Source organism: Capra hircus, chromosome 10 (assembly GCF_001704415.2).
Source record: "Capra hircus breed San Clemente chromosome 10, ASM170441v1, whole genome shotgun sequence".
NCBI classification, from domain to species: Eukaryota; Metazoa; Chordata; class Mammalia; order Artiodactyla; family Bovidae; genus Capra; species Capra hircus.
In genome coordinates this window covers 14687178-14701265 of record NC_030817.1, presented here as the reverse complement: position 1 = coordinate 14701265, position 14088 = coordinate 14687178, and the positions used below count along the sequence as shown (strand labels likewise).

The 14088-nt window shown below is 51.2% G+C and overlaps 1 protein-coding gene across 2 annotated transcripts in view; it reads left to right on the top strand.

The window, feature by feature from the left end:
* TMEM63C (transmembrane protein 63C) overlaps positions 1585–14088 on the top strand; it is a 74101-nt gene continuing 61597 nt past the window's right edge. For both annotated transcript variants that reach the window (XM_018053921.1, XM_018053920.1), the window contains exon 1: positions 1585–1808. The gene's annotated coding sequence lies outside the window, so the exon portion shown is untranslated. The remainder of the gene's footprint in view (positions 1809–14088) is intronic.

Genomic DNA, 14088 nt, shown 5'->3' with positions numbered 1-14088 from the left:
GGATTCTCCAGGCAAGAACACTGGAGTGGGTTGCCATTTCCTTCTCCAATGCAGGAAAGTGAAAAGTGAAAGTGAAGTCGCTCAGTCATGTCCAACTCTCAGCGACCCCATGGACTGCAGCCCACCAGGCTCCTCAGTCCATGGGATTTTCTAGGCAAGAGTACTGGGTGGTGAGTAAAGACATGGACAGATTTCAGCAGAAGGTGTAGTGGCTCATTTGGAGTTTTGATGGCACTTTGCTGTTGTTCAGTTGCTCAGTTGTGTCTGACTCTGCAACCCCATGGACTGCAGCACACCAGGCTTCCCTGTCCTTCACTATTTCCTGGGATTTGCTCAAACCCATGTCCATTCAGTCAGTGATGCCATCCAACCATCTTATCCTCTGTCACTACTGGGTCAAAAGGACTCTGGGGGTGGAGGAGGGGATGGGGGCAGGTGCAGGGCAGGGAGAGACATGACCAGGGTGTCCCAGCCTGGGGGGAGCACAGCGCTGCTGCCTATGGGGAGTCAACCCATGAAAGCCTAGCTACTCTTGGACCCGCAGTGCCTCATGACTTGATGTTCACATGCTTCCACTGTGGCCTTCTTAGTGGACTGCGAACAACTCTGTCACTATCTTAGCATTATATATCTGCTAAAAGAGTCACTTTGGAAGTTGGTCAGCAGCCTGCCTCTCCCATTAGCTCTTGTACTGCAATGACTGGATAAGGTCTATTAAACAAACTTGCTAAGGCCCCTTCCTGGGAGAGAGGAGGGTGGCTGTTTACTGCTGCCCCTTAGCTTGTTGACTTCCCTGGTGGCTCAGATGGTAAAGCATCTGCCTACAATGCGAGAGACCTGGGTTCCATCCCTGGGTTGGGAAGATCCTCTGGAGAAGGAAATGGCAACCCACTCCAGTACTCCTGCCTGGAGAATCCCATGGTGGAGGAGCCTGGTGGGCTACAGTCCATGGGGTCGCAGAGTCGGACACGGCTGAGCGACTTCACTTTCACTTAGTTTGTTCTACTGATCTTTGGGGGCTCCACCACTGGCACCTGCCTCCTGGGTCGAAACGAGTGTCTCTAGCAGAGTAGCTAGGACTTTGAAAAAACTGGAGCCCTACAGGAACTGTGGTCCATGGCAAACTAGAAAAGACAAAGCCCACCCTCTTGGGCCTCCAGGGCAGGGCTGTGGTCAATCTGTAGAGCTTCCCTTTGCTGGGGAAGAAGAAAGAACTGGGTACCAGCCACTGGGAAGGTGCCCGCAGCTGGCTCCTGGGCGGGGCTGAGCAGTGCTACCTTTGTGCGGGACTGGGCGTCTCTCCTGGCTTTGACTTTTTCTGGCGGGGTTGGGTGGGTTGCAAGGCGTATGTGCCTGGGAGGAGAGCTTGAAGTGGGGGACGGCCGGAGAGCAGCAAGACCAGAGCTTCGGAGTGTCTCCCACAAGGGAGCAGCAGCCTTGTAGATTTGCTGTGGTAATTTGCAGACGGTTCCTGGTAGCTACAAGGTCTCTGAGGCGGAGCCTGGGCCTTTGCATAGGAAAAAAAAAAAAAAAAATCCAGCCTGGGTTCCCCGGCGGTCCAGCAGCACTGGGGCGGGGCCGAGGTTGGCGGCGGCCTGGGAGGAGCCGCGATGCCGCTCCCATGGTGATGCTGCGGGGAATTTGCTGACCGTCCCTTGCCAGGTGGGGCTGGCTTCGAGCAGGCCAGCGCGGAGGAGGACCGGCGGGCAGTCTCCTCCCAGGTAGGGATCGTGTGGCCTGGCCTCGCATCCCGGCCGCCTGCCTGCCTTGCCTGACGCTGGGGCCGCGGCGCCGAGGGCGCAGACGTGGTGAGCACGCGGGTGGGATGCTCCAGAAGCGATCCGGCTAGAAGAAGGGGGCGCGGAATATCGGTCTTGGACAGGGGTGGGGGTGGTGATGGGGGCGGGGGCAGGACTGCTGGCTCTACGCTTTCCGGGACCTCGGACCCGGAGGGATGGGGCGGGGGAGACTGCGCCATACTCCCCGGTGGCTCGGGCTCTCCCCCAGCCTGGACCCGGGGGAAGGGTGGAAGGAGCCGCCCACCAGGAGAGGCCGTGGCTCGGTCGACCGTCTTCAGTGGGTCTGTAGAGGGTGGGCAGGAGGCCTGCCTGGGGTTCCCCCGCCGCCTGCCTTGTTGGTTGCCTCTCCGGACCACCTCCACGCCGGGATTCCCCGGGGCTGTGCCTCCGGCTCTCGGGGCTGGCCTGGGAGGGCGCGCTCTCCCCCGCAGTCTCCCCGCGGCTCTGAGCGATGGCAGCGTCACTGCTGCGCTGCAGCGGGTGCGGGGCTGGGTGGGTGGGGGGAGTAGGGGTGGAGGTGGTCGTCATTCCGTGCCGAGTGGGCTGGACTTCTGGGCCCCCAGGGGCACAATACCGCCACCTTTTCTCCTATGCTTTCAAAGAAAGGCTCTTGCCTCCATCCTTACCTTGGCCTTGAGAGAGAAACTTTGGATTTGGATGATGGACCTGGGGACACCGAGGCCCAGGGGGATGCTGGTGGCTTCGCCCCAGAGTCGCTTAGCAAGGTCCTGCAGAGCTGGCCTCCCAGGCACTGCCTTGACCTGATGCTCTCTGGAGGGGCAGGGGTCAAACTTGCTCTTTAGACCTCTGGTCCAAGCTGGGGTGGACTCCCACCCGCCCCCTCCCCTAGGGCCCCCCTTTCCCCATTCCTGAGAATGCAGGGGCATAGGACTTCTGTGAAAGGCTCCAGAGTGTCATGGTGTGGACATCGCAGGGGTCGGAATTGTCTGAGGACAGGAAATAAAATGTTCATCTGAGCAGAAGAGCTACGGGGCCCCTGCTCTCCTTGAGGGCTCAAGGCGGAGAGTGAGGATTGTTTTCTGGGAGAGGAAGGGCCTTCTGGGCCTCAGTCTCGTGTACCAGCCCTGATGAAAGTCAAGTGGAAGTTCCCAGGCAGCAGTGGGAAGGACGGGGAATAGGGAGGTGGACTTTCTCCTTTCACAGCCTCATCTCCTGGGAGAAGAGGTGGGAGAACGGAGAACCAAGTCCGCCTTCTCTGAGCATCACCCGCTGTGGTCCAGCCTTTCTCTCTCCCCAACTCCTGTTCCCGGGAGGAATGGACTCTTGCCCTTGGAGGTGAACTTTTCCTGAATTTACCTTGCCTTACTTCTCCCTGGCTTGGCTGACTTTTTCTGGAGGGAAACTGAGGCAGGCGGAGAGCCGTCTTTTATTTTAGAGCTGGAGCCGGGCAGCGTCACTGGTCAGGCCAGGGAGCTGAGTTGCAGAGGGTGTTCTGGGGCTCTCACCTGCACCCAGGTCTCCTGACTGGCTGGCCCACCTCCAGGCAGGTGGGATGAAGCCCCTTCCTCTCTGATCCTCCCCCTCTTCACCCCCAGGGCCCTGGTGAGGCGAGGCTGTGAGGGCCTCCTGATGAGAGGGGACAGCTCCAGCATCTTCTCCTCCATTAAGATGTGTTTTCAAGTTTCTTAGGAAAGAAACAACTTCAAGAGGGGAGCTAAAGGCACCTGGCTACCTTCCTGTCATGCACCCACAGTGGACACACAATTTCTATGGGCCTCTCTGAGCCCTGGAGAAGGCAATGGCAACCCACTCCAGTATTCTTGCCTGGAAAATCCCATGGACAGAGGAGCCTGGCAGGCTACAGTCCATGGGTTCGCAAGAGTTGGACACGACTTAGTAACTAAACCTCTGAGCCCAGATGGCCTTGGGGCTAGCTGCTGTGGTCACAGCCATGGAGGGGGCCCAGGGGCAGGGGGGACTTCAGCGATTTCTCTGCCAGCATCTCAGGATGGGAGGTCCCGCCCAGCCCATGTGCACAGCAGTTACCTTGTGCCTGGGGCTTGAGTTGATGCTTTTCAGACACACCTTCTGAGCACAGAGCTCCTGAAAGCTGGCCCCTGGTGATTGCACAGCATGCCTTGCGCTCCATCATGACTACCAGTAACCACTGGGGTGACCCTGTGGGACGGGGTGGGGGTCCCAGTAAACCAGATGACAGCTAGCTGCCCATGGAGTGACAGTACAATGCCAGAGAGAGGAGTACTCAGGTGGGTCTGGCTCCTCTGCACCCCCCTCTCAGGCTTCCTTCTAACCCTTCTCGAGGAGAAAGGCCCCAGCCCATGATCCAGGGACGCTGGTGGTGACCCCTCCGGGCTGGCAGAGGCAGAGGCAGAGGCCCCTGTAAGAACCACTTACAGGCACAGTACCTGGTTCTGGACTAGCCCCTGTTAGCTGGCGCTCTGCCCTCCAGGTTTTCCTGCCTGACAGCTGGGCATGAAAACACCTTCCCCAGATGGGTGGGAGGCTTGGGAAACATGTCAAGTGCTTATTGCAGGTGGGGGATTATTCCTGGAGACTCTGGGATTGAAGCCATCTATTTCCTGCCTCAATGGGGGAAAGTGGCCATTCCCTCTATGAAGGATGCCTGACCCCCCACCCCGCAGCCAGTCTAGGGCACCCTTCTAGGCTTGGAAGGCAGACCATCTCTCCCCAGCCCAGTTCAGGTTGTACTTTGGGCCCCTGAGGACTTCCTTTCCCCCTTCTCCACCGCTGTGACATTTTACAGAATTTCCACACTGTAAAATGCAGGTGACTGGTGGCACAGTGGACTTGCTCACACTCCTGGATCTTCCCCCCTGATTCTTGAATCCCTTGGACTCTCTAGTCTGGCTTCTTCCTCAGAAGCAGCTGGTGGAAGAACCACAGAGATCATGGGTATCAAGTGCTGGGAGCTCTTTGCACAGAGTGTCCAGGGTGTGGGAAGGCCGCGGGGCATTCAGGGCCATGGGCAGGCTCGCTCTGGGAAGGCTGGACTGTAAGTGCTTAGGCGGAGCGCTCAGCTACGAGCGAGACTGGCAGCTCTTGGTGCACTGTTTTGCCTGAGCTGGGGCAGAGCGTTCGCTCCTCTTCCCTCTCCGGGAGAGCAGTGGTTTTTGCAGGCCACTCCCACGTCAGCAGGGGTGGTGTACCCTGGGCCCCTTGTTCTTGCCCAGGAGGTGGCTGGTGCAACTTATGCAAAACAGGGTGACAGGGGAGCTGAGATGAGAATGTGGGCAGCTCGCGAGGCATGCTGTGTCCTCGTTACAGTGTGTCTGCATTGCCTGGGGCCAGCCGAGGGGGCTTTTTAGAAGAACATCAGTGACCAGAGCCCTGTGTGCTGTAGCTCTAGGGCAGGGTTTGCACCCACGCTGCCATGGTCCTTCCCAGCGCGCCTGGGGCTGGTCCTGGGACCTGCAGAAGCGGGGGTCGGGGGAAGGGTGCCCCACTGTCACCTCCCGCCTCCTGGTGATCAGTAATGTTCCCAAAGGGAACTGAAGCCTGGACCCCCACCTAGAAAACCAGGATCCAAGTGTCCTGGGCTCCCGCCTTCTGCTTTTTTCGCCTTCAGTTCTGCTGTTTCATGCAAGCACCCTGAAGGCAGGATCTGAAGAGCTGGGCTGGGGTAACTGAGGTCCGGCCCTGCCCTGTGCCTGCAGACCCTCATTCAGGCTGAGCTGCGGCCTCTGGCAGCCTCAGAGCATCAGAGGTAGAGGGGTCAGGCCAGCTTCTAGCCAGAAGCCAAGCCTGCCCCACTCATGACTGAGTGGCCTCACCAAAGAAGATGGCCCCAGAGATACAAGCCTTCTCCTCCCCCTGACTGGATCTTCTCAGAATCGAGTCCAGCCAGAGGGGACTGGCCTCAGGCCATAGGGTCCTGGCAAAAGAGCAAGGCATCCTGAGGTCTGTGGAGATACCAAAGAGCAAGACGCACCTCTGGCCAATTGGCCAGGGAGACAGATGGCTGTTTGCTGAGTTGTTCATGTGGTTGTCAGCTGTGCTTGATGGAGGGCTTGGGAGCGTGGAGACTGGCACACAAGACACATTACCTGAGGGCAGTTGGGAGCTGGGTTTCCACCTGCTTCACTGCCTGTTCACTTCACCTCTGTGAGTCTTCCCTTCACAGCATGATAAAATAACCCCTGGGGCTTCCCTGGTAGCTCAGCTGGTAAAAGAATCTGCCTGTAATGCGGGAGACCTGGGTTCGATCCCTGAGTTGGGAAGATCCCCTGGAGAAGGGAACGGCTAGCCACTCCAGTATTCTGGCCTGGAGAATTCCATGGACTGTAGTCCATGGGGTTGCAAAGACCTGGACACGACTGAGCGACTTTCACTTTCAGAATAACTCCCAAAGCATTGGACCATTCAGTGGGGGGAAGCAGGAAAGTGTCTGGTATGAGATTGGTGATGGAGAGCCCCCTTCTTTCCCTTTGCTCACCCTTTTACCTGCTGAGTGGCCAGTGGTCCTGGGGTTTCTGGGCCAGCTGGTCAGGCTTCAGTTGCAGCAGCTGACCAACACTGTTGGTGGCCCTGGTGTTGGAGCTGAGCTGTTCCCTTAAAAAGAGCTTCAAATCCCTGTAGACCTTGTAGAGGGGAACATCTCAGAGCCAGTGTGTGTGCTTTGGTGGGGTAGAGGTGTCCTTCAGTATTGCTTTGTGGGGGTAGAAGTGTCCTTCAGTACCACAAATAGGCTGGTACTGGGTCAGGGACCCTTCCTGGGCAGGGACCTATTATGCCCTGGCCTGTGAACTAGGCCAGGCTTTGGGGAGGCCTTCTCAGGCCCTGAACAGTGTCCCTGGCCTGAGATCCCGGTGCTATTCAGTGACCTCAGGTTCCTTGTCATTCCTTTTTTTTTTTAGTAGAGGGGCTGCCCTTTGTCACAGAGGGCAGCAGGGGTTGAGATGGTTGGGTGGCATCACTGACTCAATGGACATGAGGTTGAGCAATGTGAAGGACAGGGAAGCCTGGCGTGCTGCGGTCCATGGGGCCACAAAGAGTCAGACACGACTCAGCAACTGAACAGCAACCATTGCACTCAGCCTTTGTTACAGCGAGCAGGGGTTACTCTCTAACTATGGTGCACAGTCTTCTCACTTCAGCGGCTTCTCTTGCTGCAGAACATGGGTTCTAGGTGCTCGGGCTTCAGTACTTGCAGTACGTGGGCTCGGTAGTTGTGGCTTGCAGGCCCCAAAGCACAGGCTCAGTCGCTGTGACACACAGGCTTCGTCACTCCACATCATGTGGAATCTTCCTGGACTGGGGATCGAACCTATGCCTCCTGCATTGGCAGGTGGATTCTTAACCACTGGGCCACGAAGGAGGTCCCATTGTCATTATCTTTTAATCCTTTGTGAGCCAGCATAAGTAGCCCAGGTGATAGATGAGAACGCTGAGGCTCAGAGAGGTGGTGATAGCCACAACCACACCCATGCACAGACGTGGCGGAGCCCACACCCGCCCAGGGCTGGTCTGTCTGCAGCGGAGGGCTCCTCCTCCCCAAGCATGGCTGACATACCCTCAGGTCACCTGCAGCTGTCACTGCTGGTGGTTTTGCTGAAGTTGCTGAAGACAGAAAGACTTGGGAGTGAAGGTCGTGCGTTTTCCCCTTCCCCTCCACTCTGGGCAGGGTGCCCAGAGCTGGGTTCTGCTGAAGGACAGCAGAGAAAAAGGAAGGATAAGATTCCCACCCCACCCCTGCCCCACTGGGACACGCTGAAAGTGTGTTCAGGATGCCAGGTCCTGGCTCCACACTTCACGGAGGGGCTCCCTGGAGCCCTGGTCCTGTCGTCTGTCCAGAGCAGCAGGGTTGGAGGGGCCAGGAGGTGGGGTGGCAGGGGTGGGTAAGCGATGTGCAAGCCCCTGTCCTGGGCCCCCAAGCTGCAAATTGAAGGAGCACATGGGCCTAGGGCCCCCTGCCTGCTGCCCTGATCTTTTCCCGGAGACAGAGGAGGGAAAGAGATGGGGAGGAGCAGTCTCTCTCTGACTGAGGCCTTATTCCAGAGGCTGAGCAGCTACCTGCCTGCTCATCGAATGAATCATCTTTGAGCTAGGCTCTGACCTGGTTCCTTCTCACAGGCTCCCCAGAGCCTGCCATTGAAGACTCACCCTGGAGTAAGCCCCAGATACCTCTTCCAGTTTTGCCCGCCTGCTTCCTTCATCCTGTTCCAGCTCAGAGGCTCTTCTCGCGTGGGGATTGGCGAGGAATCAAACCACTTTGAAGTTTTTACAAAATGCACACGCCCTTACCTGCAGCTTGGCTAGGAACCATTACTCCGGCAAATCGAATGGACCCTGGATTGTCTGACCCACTTCCTCCTCCCAGCCCAGTCCTTGTCCTCATCCCCATCCTCACCGGTTGAGTCTCTCTGTTCTTCAAACCCCGACTTGAACGCCACCTCCTCCATGAAGCCTTCCCTGGACCCCAGCCAGAGGAGGTCTCACAGCCCTTAATGCACTTGTCTCATTTGAGTCTGTCTCTTCTGCTAGACAGTGAGCTCATCCTTTCATTTATCAAGTGTTCATTGAGTGCCAGTCACAGACATGCCCTCCAGTAATTCACGGGGAAGGGGCGGGTAGGCAAGTCACCGGATGGTGACAACAGCTTCAGAAATGTTCCAGTAATGGCAGTGCAAACACCAGGGGACGCTGGGGCAATGGCAGTTAAAGGTGACAATGTACGTACTTTATGACCAACAGTTTCACATCTGGCTGATTAATTACCCAGAGAAACTCACGCAAGTGCATAAGGAGACGGTTCCAAGGATATCTAGGGCAGCAGTGTTCGAAACACAAAAAAAGAGGTCTAAACTCACAATGATGGAGTAGACAAAGACGGGATGTTGTGCGCAGTTACAATATAAATAACTGGGGAATTTTATGTTTTGTAAGTTATGCCTCAAAAAGGCTGGTGCATATACACACGTGTATTCACAGTATTATCATGAATCAGTCTCAAAAACATTATTGTGACAAAAAGGAAGTTGCAGAATAGTGCCATTAGTGAAAATTTAATTTTAATAAAAATCACAAAACAATATCTATGTTTTATGGGCACAAGCACGTTGCAGTGCTGTGATACCTACCAGGCTTGTGCTTGTGCTGGTCTTTGGGGGTGTGGAGGGAAGTCGCTGAGACTGACGGGAAAATAAACGATTTCTAATTTGTCCATAACACTTCTTTTAAGAAGAAAGACTGGAAGTAAAAATACAGAATGCTAGCGTTTGTATTTTTTTTTTTTACTTTACAATACTGTATTGGTTTTGCCATACGTTGACATGAATCCGCCACAGGTGTACATGAGTTCCCAATCCTGAACCCCCCTCTGACCACCCTAGGGTTTGTATTTCTAAGACTTCTTTTTATTGAAGTGTCGTTGATTTACAATGTTGGACCAATATCTGCTGTACAGCAAAATGACTCAGTTAAACACATACAGACATTATATTTTCATATTCTTTTCCACTATGGTTTATCACAGGATATTGCATACAGTTCCCTGCGCTTTACAGTAGGACCTTGTTGTTAATCCGTTCTATACATAATAGTTCATATCTGCTCACCCCACACTCCCAGGCCTCCTCTCCCCTCCCCCCACCTTGGCAGCCACAAGCCTCTTCTCTGTGTCTGTGAGCCTGTTTCTGTTTTGTCCATAGGCTCATTTGTGCCATATGTGAGATTTCATGGGCTTCTCTGATAGTTCAGTTGGCCAAGAATCCGCTGCAATGTGGGAGACTGGGGTTCAATCCCTGGGTTGAGAAGGTCCCCTGGAGAAGGGAAAGGCTACCCACTCCAGTATTCTGGCCTGGAGAATTCCATGGACTGTATAGTCCGTGGGGTCACAAAGAGTCAGACACGACTGAGTGACTTTCACTTAGATTCCGCACATAGGTGATATCATATGCTACAGGATTTGTTTTCTTTCTCCCTTTCCCAAGACCGGCACAAATGGCATTATTCCATTCTTTCTTACGGCTGAGTAATATCCCCTTTTGTATATGTAGCACCTCTTCCTTATCCACTCATCCGTCAACAGACACTTCAGTTGCTTCCATGTCTTGGCTATTGTGAACAGTGCTCTTATGAACATAAGGGTGCATGTATCTTTTTGAATTATAGTTTCATCTGGGTATATGCCCAAGTGGAACTGTTGGATCGTATGGTGATTCTATTTTTAGTTTTCCATAGTGGTTGCACCAATTTACATTTGCACTAGCAGTGTGCGCCCTCTCCAGCATTTGTTCTCTGTAGACTTTGTAATTATGGCTATTCTGACCGGTGTGAAGTGGTGCCTTGTTGTAGTTTTGATTTGCATTTCTCTAATAGTGGTGTTGAGCGTCTTTTCCTATGTCTACTGGCCATCTGTATGTCTGCTTTGGAGAAATGTGTATTAAGGTCTTCTGCCCATTTTTTTGATTGAGTTGTTTGGTTTTTTGTTGTTGTTGCTGTTGTTGTTCAGTTGTAAGAGCTGTTCGTATATTTTGGAGATTAAGCCTTTGTCTGTCGTATCATTTGCAAAGATTTTTCTCCCATTCTGTTGGTTGTCTTTTCATTTTTTTATGGTTTCTCTTGCTGTGCGAAAGCTTGTAAGTTGATTTGGGCCCACAGAATATGAACGTTTGTTAATTCCGTTGATTTTATACTTTTAACCTTTTGGGGCCTGAAATTTTTCAAAATTGAAGTAAATTAAGTAATCTAAGATATCAGAGGAAAGGCACTGGCTTTTTGCAGGAAAATTGGGAAAAGTTGCAAGAGGGGGTGGCAGCTGGGTATTGAAGACTGGAAGTTGGTGGGTTTAACTGGGTGGGGGAGTTGGGGAAAGGAGATCTAGGGTGTTCAAGGCCAGGGAGTATGTGGGCAGGCTCTTTGTACTTTTAAAAAATATTTAAACATTTATTTATTTGGCTTTGCCAGGTCTTCACTGCGGTACGTGGGATCTGTATTGCAGCATGTCAACTCTTAGTTGTGGCTTGTGGGATTTAGTTCTCTGACCAGGGATCAAACCCAGGCCCCTTGCATTGACAACATAGAGTCTTAGCCACTGGACCACCAGGGAAGTTCCTCTTTGTACTTTTAAAGTGTTTGTCAAGCTGCCCGTCCCCTGCTACATTCCTCATCCTCATACTGAGCTCATTCTAGCTCCTGTTTCTGGGTTGTACACACAGTAAATAGGGTCCTGGAAAAAAAAACAGTCACGTGTCATTTTATGATCTTTTTTAAAGTGTAGATAATCTAACGTGAGCAAGGGGAAGAATGAGCCAAATATGTAAAATTGAACATTAAAATGGAGACATAGCCAGTGATACAGACAAGACAAAATAGAATTCTGTAAGGAAACTGTGCTCAACCACATGCAAATTTAGTCGAAAATCAGCTAAAATTGATAGTTTTCTGTGTGCTGGGCTTAGTCGTGTCTGACTCTGCGACCATCCCATGGACTGTAGCCCACCAGGCTCCTCTGTCCTTGGGGATTCTCCAGGCAAGAATACTGGACTGGGTTGCCATGCCCTCCCTCCAGGGGAGCTTCCCAACCCAGGGATCGAACCCAGGTTACTCTCATTGTAGGTGGATTCTTTACCTTCTGAGCCACCAGATAAGCCCAAGAATGCTAGAGTGGGTAGCCTATCCTTTCTCCAAGGGATCTTCCCAACCCAGGGATTGAACCCAGGTCTCCCATACTGCAAGCGGATTCTATGCCATCTAAGCCACCAGGGAAGCTCAGATAGTTTTCTGAGAAAATGCAAATCATCAGCTTGACCCCAGAAGAACTAGAAGAACCTCAACAGACCAATAATCATGAAAGAAACTGAATTTTCATAAACTCCACTCCAAAACACCCAGGTTTAAACAGCTCTTAATTTCTATCAAACCTTCAAGGAAGAGAGTATTCCAGTGTGCCTGATCATAGAGAGGAAACACTCCATAGTAGTCTATGAAGCCAGCACAACACAGACAGAAACAGCCCACACAGGAAAAGAGAAAAAATACCAGAAAAAAATCTCATCTATGAATATTGGTGCAAAATTCACATATTAATAGAAACAAATAGAATCACACAACATTATGCTTAGAAAATGAATACACCATGAGCAAGTGGGGCTATCTTCCAGAGATATAGATCCAATATTAGGAAAACTATTAACATCATTGAACAAAGTAATAGTTCAAAAGAGATGAGAAAATAATATAAACAGCTCCATAAATGTTAAAATACCTAAAAGGCATTTGATAAAATTCAAGATATGTCCCTGATTTTAACTCGCATTTAATAGGAACAGATGGATATTGGTTAACATTTTATGTGTTTGTGTATGTATGTGTATATGTGTGTACAGAGACATACGTACAAGGAGAAAGTGACCACCATTCCCTTCATTCTTTAACACTTCTCTAGAAGTGCAAGCCAATACAAAATTTGAAAATATGGGTTATGAATGGAGAACGGTTTATCAGTTTAAATTGTAGATGATAAGACTGGCCATCTGGAGAAAAAAAAGAACAAGACAGTCCACTGAAAAACTATGAGAAATAACCAAGGAATACACTAAGATGGGACTTCCCAGGTGGCACAGTGGTAAAGAATCCGACCGACAATGCAGGAGACGCACGAGATGAAGGTTCAATCCCTGGGTCAGGACGATCCCCTATAGTAGGAAAGGGCAACCCGCTCTAGTATTCCTGCCTGGAAAATTCCATAGACGGAAAAGCCTGGCAGGCTACAGTCCATGGGGAGTCGGACATGGCTGAGTGACTGAGTGTACACACTCACACACACACACTAAGATGACTGCTAATCAGTGTTCAGAGCAAAAACGCATAGCTTTCCTGTATATAACTTTAGCCCGTTTTGCAATATAGTGAAAGAAAATATAATATCAGTAAACGTGCTAAAAATCACTAGAAGTGAGCCTAACCAGAGGGGAGAAGAACAGCTGTTATCACTGCTGCTCACTCTTGGTTCTCAGCGCTTAGAACAGGGCCTCACACATAATTACAGATACTTGTTGAGTGATGCAACTGGCTCATAGATCGAGGAAACAGAAAATACCTGTTAAGACCCAGATGCATTTACTATGTGGTGATGATAATAGCAGTCACCAACGTATAGAGTTTCCACGAGCCAGGCACTGTTCCGTGGCCCTCGCCACAACCTAAACACAGTCTATCGTGGAGAATGTTCTGTGTGCACTTGTGAAGAACACGTATCCTGCTTCTCTTAGGAGGAGTGTTCTGTATATGTCCACTGGGTTTAGTTGGTCTGTAGTGTTGGATATATCCAAGTCCTCTGTTTCTTTATTGATCTTCTGTCTGGTTGTTCTACTCACTATCAAAAGAGGTTCATTGAAATCTCCTCCTCTTATTGCATTGCTGTTTCTTTTTTCCATTCTGTTCATGTTTGCTTCATATATTTAGATGCTCTGGAGAAGGCAATGGCACCCCACTGCAGCACTCTTGCCTGGAAAATCCCATGGACGGAGGAGCCTGGTGGGCTGCAGTCCATGGGGTCGCTAAGTCGGACATGACTGAGCAATTTCACTTCCACTTTTCACTTTCATGCATTGGAGAAGGAAATGGCAACCCATTCCAGTGTTCTTGCCTGGAGAATCCCAGGGTCGGGGGAGCCTGGTGGGTTGCCATCTATGGGGTCGCACAGAGTTGGACCCGACTGAAGCGACTTAGCAGCAGCAGCAGCAGCAGCAGTAGCAATAGCTGTTAAGTGCATATATATTTATAACTGTTATTTCTTCCTGGGGAACTGACTTTTACCATTGTGTGATATCCTTCTTTGTCTCTTGTGACAGATTTTTACCTAAAGTCTATTTTATCTGATGTAAATGTGGCCACCCCGGTCTCTTTTGTTTACCATTTGCATGGAATATCTTTTCTATCCTTTCACTTGCAAGCCACGTATGTCTTTACAGCAAAAGTTAGTTTCCTGTAGAGAGCATATAGCTTCATCTGTCTACATCCTTTTGCTCAAATGATTCGTTGAACCCTCACAGTAACCCTATGCAGATGTTGCTACTGTTGCCCCTAATGTTTCCCAAAGTTAGAAACGTTTATTTATTTGGAATTACAATGAAATCATATCAAATAATGTGTCAGAAAGCTGATAAGTATCATACGTATCCAAAAATCTACTTTTCTTATTAAATGGAGTTACTAATTGAGAAGTCGGAGAAGGCAATGGCAACCCAATCCAGAACTCTTGCCTGGAAAATCCCATGGACGGAGGAGGCTGGTAGGCTGCAGTCCATGGGGTTGCTAAGAGTCAGACACGACTGAGCGACTTCAC